A 15,654-nucleotide genomic window follows, 5' to 3' on the forward strand; every position below is an offset into this window, starting at 1 on the left:
GGATATTCTTATATATGCATCTTGTTAATGTCGGTTACCAGGTGTTCACCATATGAATGATTTTTATCTCTATGTATGGGATGTGTATTGAAATATGAAATCTTGTGGTCTATTGTTACGATTTGATATATATAGGTTAAACCTATAACTCACCAACATTTTTGTTGACGTTTTAAGCATGTTTATTCTCAGGTGATTATTAAGAGCTTCCGCTGTCGCATACTTAAATAAGGACGAGATTTGGAGTCCATGCTTGTATGATATTGTGTAAAAACTGCATTCAAGAAACTTATTTTGTTGCAACATATTTGTATTGTAAACCATTATGTAATGGTCGTGTGTAAACAGGATATTTTAGATTATCATTATTTGATAATCTACGTAAAGCTTTTTAAACCTTTATTGATGAAATAAAGGTTATGGTTTGTTTTAAAATGAATGCAGTCTTTGAAAAACGTCTCATATAGAGGTCAAAACCTCGCAACGAAATCAATTAATATGGAACGTTTTTAATCAATAAGAACGGGACATTTCAGTTGGTATCCGAGCGTTGGTCTTAGAGAACCAGAATTTTGCATTAGTGTGTCTTATCGAGTTTGTTAGGATGCATTAGTGAGTCTGGACTTCGACCGTGTTTACTTGAAAAATGATTGCTTAACAAATTTTGTTGGAAACTATATATTGTTAACATGTGAATATTATGTGATATATTATTCTCTTAACGCGTTTGATATTATGTGATAGATGTCTACCTCTAGAACAAGTCCCATTGACTCACCTAGTAATAATGAAGAGTCAAATGTAAATTGGAATGATTCGTGGACTGATTCACAAGTTCCCGAAGAGGAACCGGAAGAAGAGTCGGAACCGGAAGAAGAAGCGGAACCGGAAGAAGAATCGGAACCGGATGAAGAAATAGAACCGGTGGGGAAAATAATAAAACGGTTAAGTAAAATAAAATCCTCAACCAACCGACCAAGGTTAATTATGGTCAATGGTGTTTCCGCTAAGGAAGCAAAATATTGGGAGGATTACCAATTCTCCGATGAATCGGATTCTGACGAGAATTCCGATGATGTTATAGAAATTACCCCAACTAAATTTAAAAATTCAAAAGAAAATAATAAGGGAAAGGGCATAAAAATAGAGAGATCTAATTCCAACCCCGATGAACTTTATATGTATCGTCAACCCCCGAAGTCCTTAAGTTATAACAATGACCCGGGAACCTCTAAACCACCAGGTTTTTCTAAACCAATGTGGATAACGACGGCTCGTATTAGGGGAACATCATATATCCCTAGAAACTTGGCAAAACGAACCAAAACCGAAGAAGAAGAAACAATCAAGTCGGAATAAGATAGTTGTATTCGTGTGGTGTAATATAAGTAATATAGTGTGCTTATGCTTTATGATATACGTAAAAATTGCTTGTATTAATAAGTATTTTTTTTATGAATCTAACTCTTGTCTATTTTACAGTATAAAAACACAAAATGGATAGACAACCCAATATTTTAAGAGACCTACCCGGAGACATGATTGATGAAATCTTGTCTAGAGTTGGTCAGAATTCTTCGGCATAACTATTTAAGGCGAGATCAGTTTGTAAGACATTCGAAGAACGTTCCAAGAATGCCTTGGTTTATAAAAGGCTTTCGTTCGAAAGATGGGGGATATCACATTGGGAAATCCATTAGTTACGATGTGTTTACTTTGACGCATATATTGCGGGGAACCCAAATGCTATTTTACGCAATGGGTTAAGAAATTATTTTGACTCAATATATCCGAATATTGGACTTCGTGATTTAGAAAAAGCGGCTAACATGCAACATAAAGAAGCATGTTATGCTTACGGATTAGTAATGTTCGCTTCTCACCAAAGTGAGAGCAAGAACATCGGCCTACAACTATTAAACAAAACGTTCCCACAAGTGATGGAGTCGGTAATTGGGGTAAGAAATGAGGTTTTTAGATTGTTACAGGACTGTTGGACATTACGTAACCCTCGTCCCTTTGACGACGTTACAACACGCTGTCTTATCAACGGCCATAACGGTTATGTTCCACAAGACCAAGGATGGGAAGTAGTCCTAGTAAAACCAGAATGCATGACTTGTTTCTGGACGTATGAATTACGTGTCTTTATTGCCTTTGCTGAACGACTTGTGTACTAGCTAGAATTATCTTCACAACTATCTTGTATCAAAGTTATTGTGTGCTATATTTCATGATTTATGTAAAATAAGCGGTATTGTAAATTTGTAAAATATTGTATAAAAGTTTGAACGCGAAATATTATTATAATCAGTTTTTCATATAGAATTGTAGTAGTTGAATTGTATATTAGCTACTAAGTATGAACTTAACGGGTAGGTACTACCCGAATTTAAACTTATAAAACGCTAATATGAAGAAAAAGCTTTTATAAATGAGTTCATATTATGCTACGAAATACTATTAACTACTCTTAATATTCTGTATGATTAACTTGTTCCATTTGACTATTTTGAAGGAAATGGCACCGACTACTCGACACAAAGTGAATATGAATGAAGAGGAATTCCGTACTTTTCTAGCTTCAAACATAGCCGCAGTACAGGCTGCGCTACATACCAACAATAACCTTGGATCTAGCAGTACAGGAAATCGTGTAGGATGCACCTACAAAGAATTCACTGCCTGCAAACCTTTGGAATTTGATGGAACCGAAGGACCGATCGGATTGAAACGGTGGACCGAGAAGGTCGAATCGGTGTTTGCCATAAGTAAGTGTACTGAAGAGGACAAAGTAAAGTACGCTAAACATACCTTCACAGGTTCTGCGTTAACATGGTGGAATACCTATCTTGAGCAAGTGGGACAAGACGATGCGTACGCACTACCGTGGTCAGCATTCAAGCACTTGATGAACGAGAAGTACCGTCCCAGAACTGAGGTCAATAAGCTCAAGACAGAACTTAGAGGGTTACGAACCCAAGGATTTGATATTACCACGTACGAAAGACGATTAACAGAATTGTGCCTATTGTGTCCGGGAGCATTCGAAGATGAGGAAGAGAAGATCGACGCGTTTGTGAAAGGATTACCGGAAAGAATCCAAGAAGATATAAGTTCACACGAGCCCGCCTCCATACAACAGGCATGTAGAATGGCTCACAAACTAGTGAACCAGATTGAAGAAAGAATTAAAGAACAGACTGCTGAAGAGGCCAATGTAAAGCAAGTCAAAAGAAAGTGGGAGGAAAACGGTGATAAGAATCACCAATACAACAACAACAGAAATTACAACAATAATCGCAACAATTATCCCAACAATCGCAACATCAATCGCAACTACAACAAACGGCCCAACAACAACAACAACAACAACAACAACAGCAACTACAACAATCATCCCAACAACAATAATAACCGCAACAACAACAACAATCAGAAGCAGCTATGCCAGAGGTGTGAAAAGTATCACTCGGGGTTCTGCACCAAATTTTGCAACAAGTGTAAAAGAAATGTTCATAGCGCGGTGAAGTGTGAGGTCTACGGACTAGGGGTTAATAGAACGAAAGGAACAAATGGTGTCGGAACGAGTAATGGCGGAGCAAGTAGTGTCGGAGCAAGTTATGCCAATGTAGTTTGTTATAAATGTGGAAAACCGGGCCACATTATTAGAAATTGCCCGAACCAGGAGAACACGAATGGACAAGGCCGCGGAAGAGTTTTCAATATTAATGCGGCAGAGGCACAGGAAGACCCGGAGCTTGTTACGGGTACGTTTCTTATTGACAATAAATCTGCTTACGTTTTATTGGATTCGGGTGCGGATAGAAGCTATATGAGTAGAGATTTTTGTGCTAAATTAAGTTGTCCATTGTCGCCTTTGGATAGTAAATTTTTACTCGAATTAGCAAATGGTAAATTAATTTCAGCAGATAATATATGTCGGAATCGAGAAATTAAACTGGTTAGCGAAACATTTAAGATTGATTTGATACCAGTAGAGTTAGGGAGTTTTGATGTGATAATCGGTATGGACTGGTTGAAAGAAGTGAAAGCAGAGATCGTTTGTTACAAAAATGCAATTCGCATTATACGAGAAAAAGGAAAACCCTTAATGGTGTACGGAGAAAAGGGCAACACGAAGCTACATCTTATTAGTAATTTGAACGCACAAAAACTAATAAGAAAAGGTAGCTATGCTGTTCTAGCACACGTCGAGAGAGTACAAACTGAAGAAAAGAGCATCAATGATGTTTCCGTCGCAAAAGAATTTCCCGATGTATTTCCGAAAGAATTACCGGGATTACCCCCACATCGATCGGTTGAATTTCAAATAGATCTTGTACCAGGAGCTGCACCAATAGCTCGTGCTCCTTACAAACTCACACCCAGCGAGATGAAAGAACTGCAAAGCCAATTACAAGAACTTTTAGAGCGTGGTTTCATTCGACCAAGCACATCACCGTGGGGAGCTCCTGTTTTGTTTGTCAAGAAGAAAGATGGTACATTCAGGTTGTGTATCGACTACCGAGAGTTGAACAAATTTACCATCAAGAACCGCTACCCACTACCGAGAATCGACGACTTATTTGATCAACTACAAGGCTCGTCTGTTTATTCAAAGATTGACTTACGTTCCAGGTATCATCAAATGCGGGTGAAAGAAGATGATATTCCAAAGACTGCTTTTAGAACACGTTACGGTCATTACGAGTTTATGGTCATGTCGTTTGGTTTAACTAATGCACCAGCTGTGTTCATGGACCTTATGAACCGAGTGTGTGGACCATACCTTGACAAGTTTGTCATTATTTTCATTGATGACATACTTATTTACTCAAAGAATGACCAAGAACACGGTGAACATTTGAGAAAGGTGTTAGAAGTATTGAGGAAGGAAGAATTGTACGCTAAGTTTTCAAAGTGTGCATTTTGGTTGGAAGAAGTTAAATTCCTCGGTCACATAGTGAACAAAGAAGGTATTAAGGTGGATCCGGCAAAGATAGAAACTGTTGAAAAGTGGGAAACCCCGAAAACTCCGAAACACATACGCCAGTTTTTAGGACTAGCTGGTTACTACAGAAGGTTCATCCAAGACTTTTCCAGAATAGCAAAACCCTTGACTGCATTAACGCATAAAGGGAAGAAATTTGAATGGAATGATGAACAAGAGAAAGCGTTTCAGTTATTGAAGAAAAAGCTAACTACGGCACCTATATTGTCATTGCCTGAAGGGAATGATGATTTTGTGATTTATTGTGATGCATCAAAGCAAGGTCTCGGTTGTGTATTAATGCAATGAACGAAGGTGATTGCTTATGCGTCTAGACAACCTGAAGATTCACGAACAAAATTATACGACGCATGATTTCGAATTAGGCGCGGTTGTTTTTGCATTAAAGACTTGGAGGCACTACTTATATGGGGTCAAAAGTATTATATATACCGACCACAAAAGTCTTCAACACATATTTAATCAGAAACAACTGAATATGAGGCAGCGTAGGTGGATTGAATTGTTGAATGATTACGACTTTGAGATTCGTTACCACCCAGGGAAGGCAAATGTGGTAGCCGATGCCTTGATCAGGAAGGACAGAGAACCCATTCGAGTAAAATCTATGAATATAATGATTCATAATAACCTTACTACTCAAATAAAGGAGGCGCAACAAGGAGTTTTAAAAGAGGGAAATTTAAAGGATGAAATACCCAAAGGATCGGAGAAGCATCTTAATATTCGGAAAGACGGAACCCGGTATAGGGCTGAAAGGATTTGGGTACCAAAATTTGGAGATATGAGAGAAATGGTACTTAGAGAAGCTCATAAAACCAGATACTCAATACATCCTGGAACGGGGAAGATGTACAAGGATCTCAAGAAACATTTTTGGTGGCCGGGTATGAAAGCCGGTGTTGCTAAATACGTAGGAGAATGTTTGACGTGTTCTAAGGTCAAAGCTGAGCATCAGAAACCATCAGGTCTACTTCAACAACCCGAAATCCCGGAATGGAAATGGGAAAACATTACCATGGATTTCATCACTAAATTGCCAAGGACTGCAAGTAGTTTTGATACTATTTGGGTAATAGTTGATCGTCTCACCAAATCAGCACACTTCCTGCCAATAAGAGAAGATGACAAGATGTAGAAGTTAGCACGACTGTATTTGAAGGAAGTCATCTCCAGACATGGAATACCAATCTCTATAATCTCTGATAGGGATGGCAGATTTATTTCAAGATTCTGGCAGACATTAGAGCAAGCATTAGGAACTCGTCTAGACATGAGTACTGCCTATCATCCACAAACTGATGGGCAGAGCGAAAGGACGATACAAACGCTTGAAGACATGCTACGAGCATGTGTTATTGATTTCGGAAACAGTTGGGATTGACATCTACCGTTAGCAGAATTTTCCTACAACAACAGCTACCATTCAAGCATTGAGATGGCGCCGTTTGAAGCACTTTATGGTAGAAAGTGCAGGTCTCCGTTTTGTTGGAGTGAAGTGGGGGATAGACAGATTACGGGTCCGGAGATTATACAAGAAACTACCGAGAAGATCATCCAAATTCAACAACGGTTGAAAACCGCCCAAAGTCGACAAAAGAGCTACGCTGACATTAAAAGAAAAGATATAGAATTTGAAATTGGAGAGATAGTCATGCTTAAAGTTGCACCTTGGAAAGGCGTTGTTCGATTTGGTAAACGAGGGAAATTAAATCCAAGGTATATTGGACCATTCAAGATTATTGATCGTGTCGGACCAGTAGCTTACCGACTTGAGTTACCTCAACAACTCGCGGCTGTACATAACACTTTCCACGTCTCGAATTTGAAGAAATGTTTTGCTAAAGAAGATCTCACTATTCCGTTAGATGAAATCCAAATCAACGAAAAACTCCAATTCATCGAAGAACCCGTCGAAATAATGGATCTTGAGGTTAAAAGACTTAAGCAAAACAAGATACCAATTGTTAAGGTTCGATGGAATTCTCGTAGAGGACCCGAGTTCACCTGGGAGCATGAAGATCAGATGAAGAAGAAATACCCGCATCTATTTCCAGAAGATTCGTCAACACCTTCAACAGCTTAAAATTTCGGGACGAAATTTATTTAACGGGTAGGTACTGTAGTGACCCGAACTTTTCCATGTTTATATATATTAATTGAGATTGATATTTACATGATTAAATGTTTCCAACATGTTAAGCAATCAAACTTGTTAATACTTGATTAATTGAAATATGTTTCATATAGACAATTGACCACCCAAGTTGACCGGCGATTCACGAACGTTAAAACTTGTAAAAACGACATGACGATATATATATGGATATACATATGGCTAACATGAGATTATGATAAGTAAGTATCTCCATAAGTATATTAACAATGAGTTATATACATATAAACAAGACTACTAACTTAAGGATTTCGAAACGAGACATATATGTAACGATTATCGTTGTAACGATATTTAAATGTATATATATCATATTAAGATATATTAATATATTATAATATCATGATAATATAATAATTTAACATCTCATTAGATATAATAAACAATGGGTTAACAACATTAATTGAGATCGTTAACTTAAAGGTTTCAAAACAACACTTACATGTAACGACTAACGATGACTTAACGACTCAGTTAAAATGTATATACATGTAGTGTATTTAGATGTATTAAAATACTTTTGGAAGACTTTAATACATATATCAAAACACTCATACTTAACGAAAATGGTTACAGTTACTTTCCCATTCTTTTCTTTCATCAAGAATTCTAGTCGTATTCTTACCCGTATTATACACAGCTTCAAAACGTACTTACTATGGGTATATACCAATAGGAACTAGCATGTGATTCCACTCTTGATTATTTCATGTATGACTAATCAATTTTAACTTCTACCATGAGCTAGTCAACTAACTAGAACTCCTTTTAACCCCACTCACCACTCACCAATTACCACTCATCATTCACTCCATTTCACTTCCAATTCTCTTTCTAATTCTCTCTCAACACACACACACACACTATTATGAACGTATTTTTCCAGTAGTTAATCATCATCTTCATCAAAAATCACTTCAAGAATCAAGCTATAATCATCATAGGAAGAACACTTCAAGAACACTTTAAAAATCCCTTCAAGTTTACTAATTTACTTCCAAGCTTTCTAATCCATTCCAAGTAATCATCTAAGATCAAGAAACCTTTGTTATATACAGTAGGTTATCTTTCTTATTCAAGTTAATATTCATATTCAAACTTTGATTCAATTTCTATAACTATAAACTATCTTAATTCGAGTAAAAATCTTACTTGAACTTGTTTTTGTGTCATGATCCTACTTCAAGAACTTTCAAGCCATCCAAGATCCTTTGAAGCTAGATCATTTCTTGTCACTTCCAGTAGGTTTACCTACTAAACTTGAGGTAGTAATGATGTTCATAACATCATTCGATTCATATATATAAAACTATCTTATTCGAAGGTTTAAACTCGTAATCACTAGAACATAGTTTAGTTAATTCTAAACTTGTTCGCAAACAAAAGTTAATCCTTCTAACTTGACTTTTAAAATTAACTAAACACATGTTCTATATCTATATGATATGCTAACTTAATGATTTAAAACCTGGAAACACGAAAAACACCGTAAAACCGGATTTACGCCGTCATAGTAACACTGCGGGCTGTTTTGGGTTAGTTAATTAAAAACTATGATAAAATTTGATTTAAAAGTTGTTATTCTGAGAAAATGATTTTTATTATGAACATAAAACTATATCCAAAAATTATGGTTAAACTCAAAGTGGAAGTATGTTTTCTAAAATGGTCATCTAGACGTCGTTCTTTCGACTGAAATGACTACCTTTACAAAAACGACTTGTAACTTATTTTTCTGACTATAAACCTATACTTTTTCTGTTTAGATTCATAAAATAGAGTTCAATATGAAACCATAGCAATTTGATTCACTCAAAACGGATTTAAAATGAAGAAGTTATGGGTAAAACAAGATTGGATAATTTTTCTCATTTTAGCTACGTGAAAATTGGTAACAAATCTATTCCAACCATAACTTAATCAACTTGTATTGTATATTATGTAATCTTGAGATACCATAGACACGTATACAATGTTTCGACCTATCATGTCGACACATCTATATATATTTCGGAACAACCATAGACACTCAATATGTGAATGTTGGAGTTTGCTATACAGGGTTGAGGTTGATTCCAAAATATATATAGTTTGAGTTGTGATCAATACTGAGATACGTATACACTGGGTCGTGGATTGATTCAAGATAATATTTATCGATTTATTTCTGTACATCTAACTGTGCACAACTAGTTGTAGGTTACTAACGAGGACAGCTGACTTAATAAACTTAAAACATCAAAATATATTAAAAGTGTTGTAAATATATTTTGAACATACTTTGATATATATGTATATATTGTTATAGGTTCGTGAATCAACCAGTGGCCAAGTCTTACTTCCCGACGAAGTAAAAATATGTGAAAGTGAGTTATAGTCCCACTTTTAAAATCTAATATTTTTGGGATGAGAATACATGCAGGTTTTATAAATGATTTACAAAATAGACACAAGTACGTGAAACTACATTCTATGGTTGAATTATCGAAATCGAATATGCCCCTTTTTATTAAGTCTGGTAATCTAAGAATTAGGGAACAGACACCCTAATTGACGCGAATCCTAAAGATAGATCTATTGGGCCTAACAAACCCCATCCAAAGTACCGGATGCTTTAGTACTTCGAAATTTATATCATATCCGAAGGGTGTCCCGGAATGATGGGGATATTCTTATATATGCATCTTGTTAATGTCGGTTACCAGGTGTTCACCATATGAATGATTTTTATCTCTATGTATGGGATGTGTATTGAAATATGAAATCTTGTGGTCTATTGTTACGATTTGATATATATATGTTAAACCTATAACTCACCAATATTTTTGTTGACATTTTAAGCATGTTTATTCTCAGGTGATTATTAAGAGCTTCCGCTGTCGCATACTTAAATAAGGACGAGATTTGGAGTCCATGCTTGTATGATATTGTGTAAAAACTGCATTCAAGAAACTTATTTTGTTGCAACATATTTGTATTGTAAACCATTATGTAATGGTCGTGTGTAAACAGGATATTTTAGATTATCATTATTTGATAATCTATGTAAAGCTTTTTAAACCTTTATTGATGAAATAAAGGTTATGGTTTGTTTTAAAATGAATGCAGTCTTTGAAAAACGTCTCATATAGAGGTCAAAACCTCGCAACGAAATCAATTAATATGGAACGTTTTTAATCAATAAGAACGGGACATTTCAATAGATATGTATTTAATCACTTTTAAAGGGCTTATATACATGAAACAATATAAGTATATTTACAAAAGATAGCTATATTTAAATCCTCGTTCCGTTTTCTCAAGATTTCTATACGTATATCAAGGGTATATGTACCCGTATCATACCCAGCTTCTATACGTATTTATTATTGGTATATACACATCAAATCAACATCCTAATCAACATTATTACTGCCCTAGATATGAGGTAACTAGGATTTGTCAAGTAGCATGAATTATTAGCAAGAAAACAAAATTAGGAATCCTTTTCTTTCTTTATAAACTAAAAACGTTTTTATGAATGAACACCATTTCTTCACTCCATTTTCTCATACCTACACCCTCATTTCTCTCTCAAAATACTCCTAACTTCATACTTGTCATCTCCAAGCATTTTCCCCATCATTTAGCTTCAATTACAAGCCTTAAACACCATAAGAAAACTCTTTCAAGAACATATCAAAATAACCACCCATTTGAAGAAGTTTACTTCCAACCTTTTGATCTAACTCCACCACTCTTTGATTCCAAGATTTTTCTTATCTTTTGCAGTAAATTTGTCTAAGTAACTTGAGGTAGTAACCTTATTCATAACCTTATTCGATTCATATTCATATAGCTATCTTATTTTGTGTTGTAAAATTTTAACAACAAGAACATAGTTTGAATGATTTCAAACTTGTTCGCAAACTAAATAGATCCTTCTAACTTAACTTTTAAAATACTTCAAGACCTGTAATATATCATAATGATATGCTAACTTAACAAAATATAACTTGGTTTTACAAAGAACATCTTAAAAACTGAATCTACGTCATCGGAGTGCAACCGGGGGCTGTTTTGGGTTGGATAATTAAAAACCATCTTAAGCTTTGAATTGGAAGTTCATGTTCTGGAAAAATGATATTTCTTATGAATATGTGAACACATAAAAATTTCATGGTTTAACTCAAAGTGTAAGTATTTTTAGAAAAATGATCATTAAATGTTGTTTTTATGATGGAAAATGATCACTTTCATAAGTTTCACCAAAGTTTGACCTATAACCTGTGATTTCGAATATAACCTAAGATATTTTAAGTTCATATTCTTAAAATTTGACTCGATCCAAGGAAGTGGCAAGTTGAACCAACAAAAACGGAGTTGTAATGAAGAAACTACGACTAAAACAAGATCGGGTATCCGAAGCTAGTTTAGCTACGAAAATATTTGGAGAAAAATTAAATTAATCATATATTTTCTAATTAATATGATATTTCATATATATTTACTTATGATTTGATTTTATATATTTCAGGACCACCCGTAAGCAACACGAGAAGATTAATCATAAGACCTCATGATTGTACGCAACACGTCATTTGACAACACGGTACTTTATGTACGCAACACGTCACTTGACAACATGGTACCATGGGTCGAGATTAATTCTGATCAATACGAATACGATGGGGTCTTTATTTATTTTATTTAAGCAACTAATTGTGGACCACTAACATCGGACTGCTAACTACGGACTAAGAAAATATTAAAAGTATATATATATATACATATATATATATATATATATATATATATATATATATATATATATATATATATATATATATATATATATATATATATATATATATATATATATATATATATATATATATAACGATTACTTAAAAAGAAAATATGTTGATATATATTATATATGGTTAGGTTCGTGATATCTATCGGAGACCAAGTCATGATAAATACCTTCAAGGCAAAAGTGAGTATATAGTCCCACTTTTAAACTCTAAATTTTTCGGGATGAGAATACATGCATTTTATGATTTACGTTATGGACACAAGTGATTAAAAATATATATTCTACGTTGTGTTGTTGTAAGATATGAATTTTGTCTATACACTATTCATGCAATCAATGCAGTAAAACGTGTCTAGACTAAGAATGATAAGCAGGCAATTTCTGACAAAAATGATAAGAAAAACTTTTGACATGCAGACACGGTCGAAGTCCAGGCTCACTAATGCATCCTAACGACTATCAGTTAGACACACTAATGCAGACCTGGTTCGCTAAGACCACCGCTCTGATACCAACTGAAAGGACCCGTTCATATATATTATAAATGATTCACAATAGTTGATTACATCGCGAGGTATTTGACCTATATATGATACATTTTACAAACATTGCATTCGTTTTTAAAAGACAAACTTTCTTTACAACGAAAATTGACGGTATGCACACCATTTCATAATATATCCAACTATAATTGACTTAATAATAATCTTGATGAACTCAATGACTCGAATGCAACGTCTTTCAAAATATGCCATGAATGACTCCAAGTAATATCCTTAAAATGAGCTAATGCACAGAGGAAGATTTCTTTAATACCTGAGAATAAACATGCTTTAAAGTGTCAACCAAAAGGTTGATGAGTTCATAGGTTTATCATAACAATCATTTCAATATATTAATAGACCACAAGATTTCCGTTTATAAATATATGTACACTCGCAAGTGTATAAAAGTATTCTATAAGTTGTAGGCACCCGGTAACAAGCCTTAACGTTCATGTTTTACCCTCTGAAGTACACCAGATCAGGTGTGTTTAAAATAACCTCGAAGTACTAAAGCATCCCATAGTCAGGATGGGGTTTGTCAGACCCAATAGATCTATCTTTAGGATTCGCGCCTACCGTACATAGACAAGTAGTTTAATGTTACCAAGCTAAGGGTATATTTCTGGTTAAACCCACGTAGAATTAGTTTTAGTACTTGTGCCTATTTCGTAAAACTTTTATAAAACATCGCATGTATTCTCAGCCCAAAAATATATATTGCAAAAGCAATTAAAAATGGAGCAAATGAAACTCACCATACTGTATTTCGTAGTAAAAATACATATAACGTCATTTAACAAGTGCAAGGTTGGCCTCGGATTCACGAACCTATATTAATTATATATATTTATATGTTGGTCAATATTTGTCTAACAATTTTTGGTCAAGTCATAGTGTACCACAATCCTAATGCTCGAGACTAATATGCAAAAGTCAACAAAAGTCAACAAAAGTCAACTTGACCCAAAATGACTTCTAAAATTTATACGTGTTTATTATATAACTTAACTATAGTCATTTTATATATTTAACTATATTTATAATAATAAAAGTTATTTATTAATAGAAATTTATACTAATGTTTATATATGATAAAATATACTTTTATATATCTTAAGTAGTAAAATTTATAAAGTTCACTTAATATCGTAAAACTATAGTGGTAAGTATTATTAATGTAATTATATTACGCGTGGTGAAAAATATCTTTGTATCCCCTATTTATTTGATAAAATAATATTGATCATAATAATAATAAGTAAAAGTTGTATTATTTTGTAATAATAATTATTATTATTCTATAAAAAAATAACAATATTTATATTTACTAAAAAAAGTTATTATGATAAAATTATAATACTAGCATAATAGTAATAATGATATTTTATAATAACAATGATATTTCCATTAAAATAATAACGACGATAGTAATAATGATCATTTTAACAATAATACTAAAATTCAGTTGACTATAACTTCTAATCCGTTCATCGAAACCATTCGATATCTAAATGAAAAATTCTTAATTTTTCGCTAGCTTTCCAACGACATGCATATCATATACCCTATCTCAGTAGCATATGTATCTAATTCAGGATTCAACAAACCTATCTAAGGACAATATCGAATGTACAAGTATGCATAATTCTATATACTCGAGCACTAGTCAGGGATACACTATTGATATATAAAAGTTAAGTTATGAGTGCTCACGTATCAATATTGAGATTCAATATTGCAGGAAAGTACGTAGACGCAACGGAGATGATAAACACTAGATTGACCTCACGAGCATACCCATGAACCATACCCATCAACTCCATAGCTATAACCCATAATTTCCTTAGCTTCGACTCATTCAAAAAAACTATTTTGAAATCACTCGGACAGCACTCCGTCGTAATATTTTATGTATACTAATAATATCTTGAAATAATACAGAGCAAATATATATATATATATATATATATATATATATATATATATATATATATATATATATATATATATATATATATATATATATATATATATATATATATATATATATATATATATATATATGTATGTAAATCGATTGAGAGAGTTTAGAGAAATATATTTTCAAGTTTCTATGAAATAATGAAATCTATTGAATTCTATTTATAATAGATTTTTGAATTATTAAAGTGAATTATTAAAGTATGAATTATTAAAGTGAATTATTAAAGTATGAATTATTAAAGTGAATTATTAAAGTATGAATTATTAAAGTGAATTATTAAAGTATGAATTATTAAAGTGAATTATTAAAGTATGAATTATTAAAGTGAATTATTAAAATATGAATTATTAAAATGAATTATTAAAATTAAAGTAAAGTAAAAGTAAAGTAAAGGTAAAGTTAAAGTATAGTAAAAGTATAAAAACTATGTATGTATAATACGCGTATAAATATATATAATATTAATTTAAATCATATATATATATATATATATATATATATATATATATATATATATATATATATATATATATATATATATATATATATATATATATATATATTATGAAATAAAATATAAATATCGTTTTATTTATTATACTGGTTAAGTAATGCGTTGTCAAAAGTGATTCTAGATATTTATAAAAGTTATATACGTTTTAATAATAAAGTTCTTTTTAAACTGAAAACGTCTTTGTACGTTTGAAAATAGATTAATAGAATATTATGGAAACCGATTCTCCACTAACTTTTGTCTAACTTTCGTAAATGACACTTTTTGTTTTTATTTATAAATAGCTTTACAAATTATTCCGAATATCGTTAAGAGGAATAGATTTTCTCTAATCATAGTGGACCTCTCAACAGAGACTTGTAATCATAATTCAATGTTTCTGATAATTCAATCATTTAATATATATTTTTTAATTTCGTCGATAATCATATTGAAACAAATACGTTCATATAAAGCATTATACGTTTAAATACTTTGTTGACATTTTCAATTTATAATATATACACATATACATACATATTCATATATGTTCATTTATTGGTTCGTGAATCATTGGAATTTGGTCGAGGTTTAAATGAATGTATAAACATAGTTTAAAATCCTTGAGATTTAACTTAACAAAT

The sequence above is a fragment of the Rutidosis leptorrhynchoides genome, chromosome 11 (assembly GCF_046630445.1).
Source record: "Rutidosis leptorrhynchoides isolate AG116_Rl617_1_P2 chromosome 11, CSIRO_AGI_Rlap_v1, whole genome shotgun sequence".
Classification (NCBI taxonomy): Eukaryota; Viridiplantae; Streptophyta; class Magnoliopsida; order Asterales; family Asteraceae; genus Rutidosis; species Rutidosis leptorrhynchoides.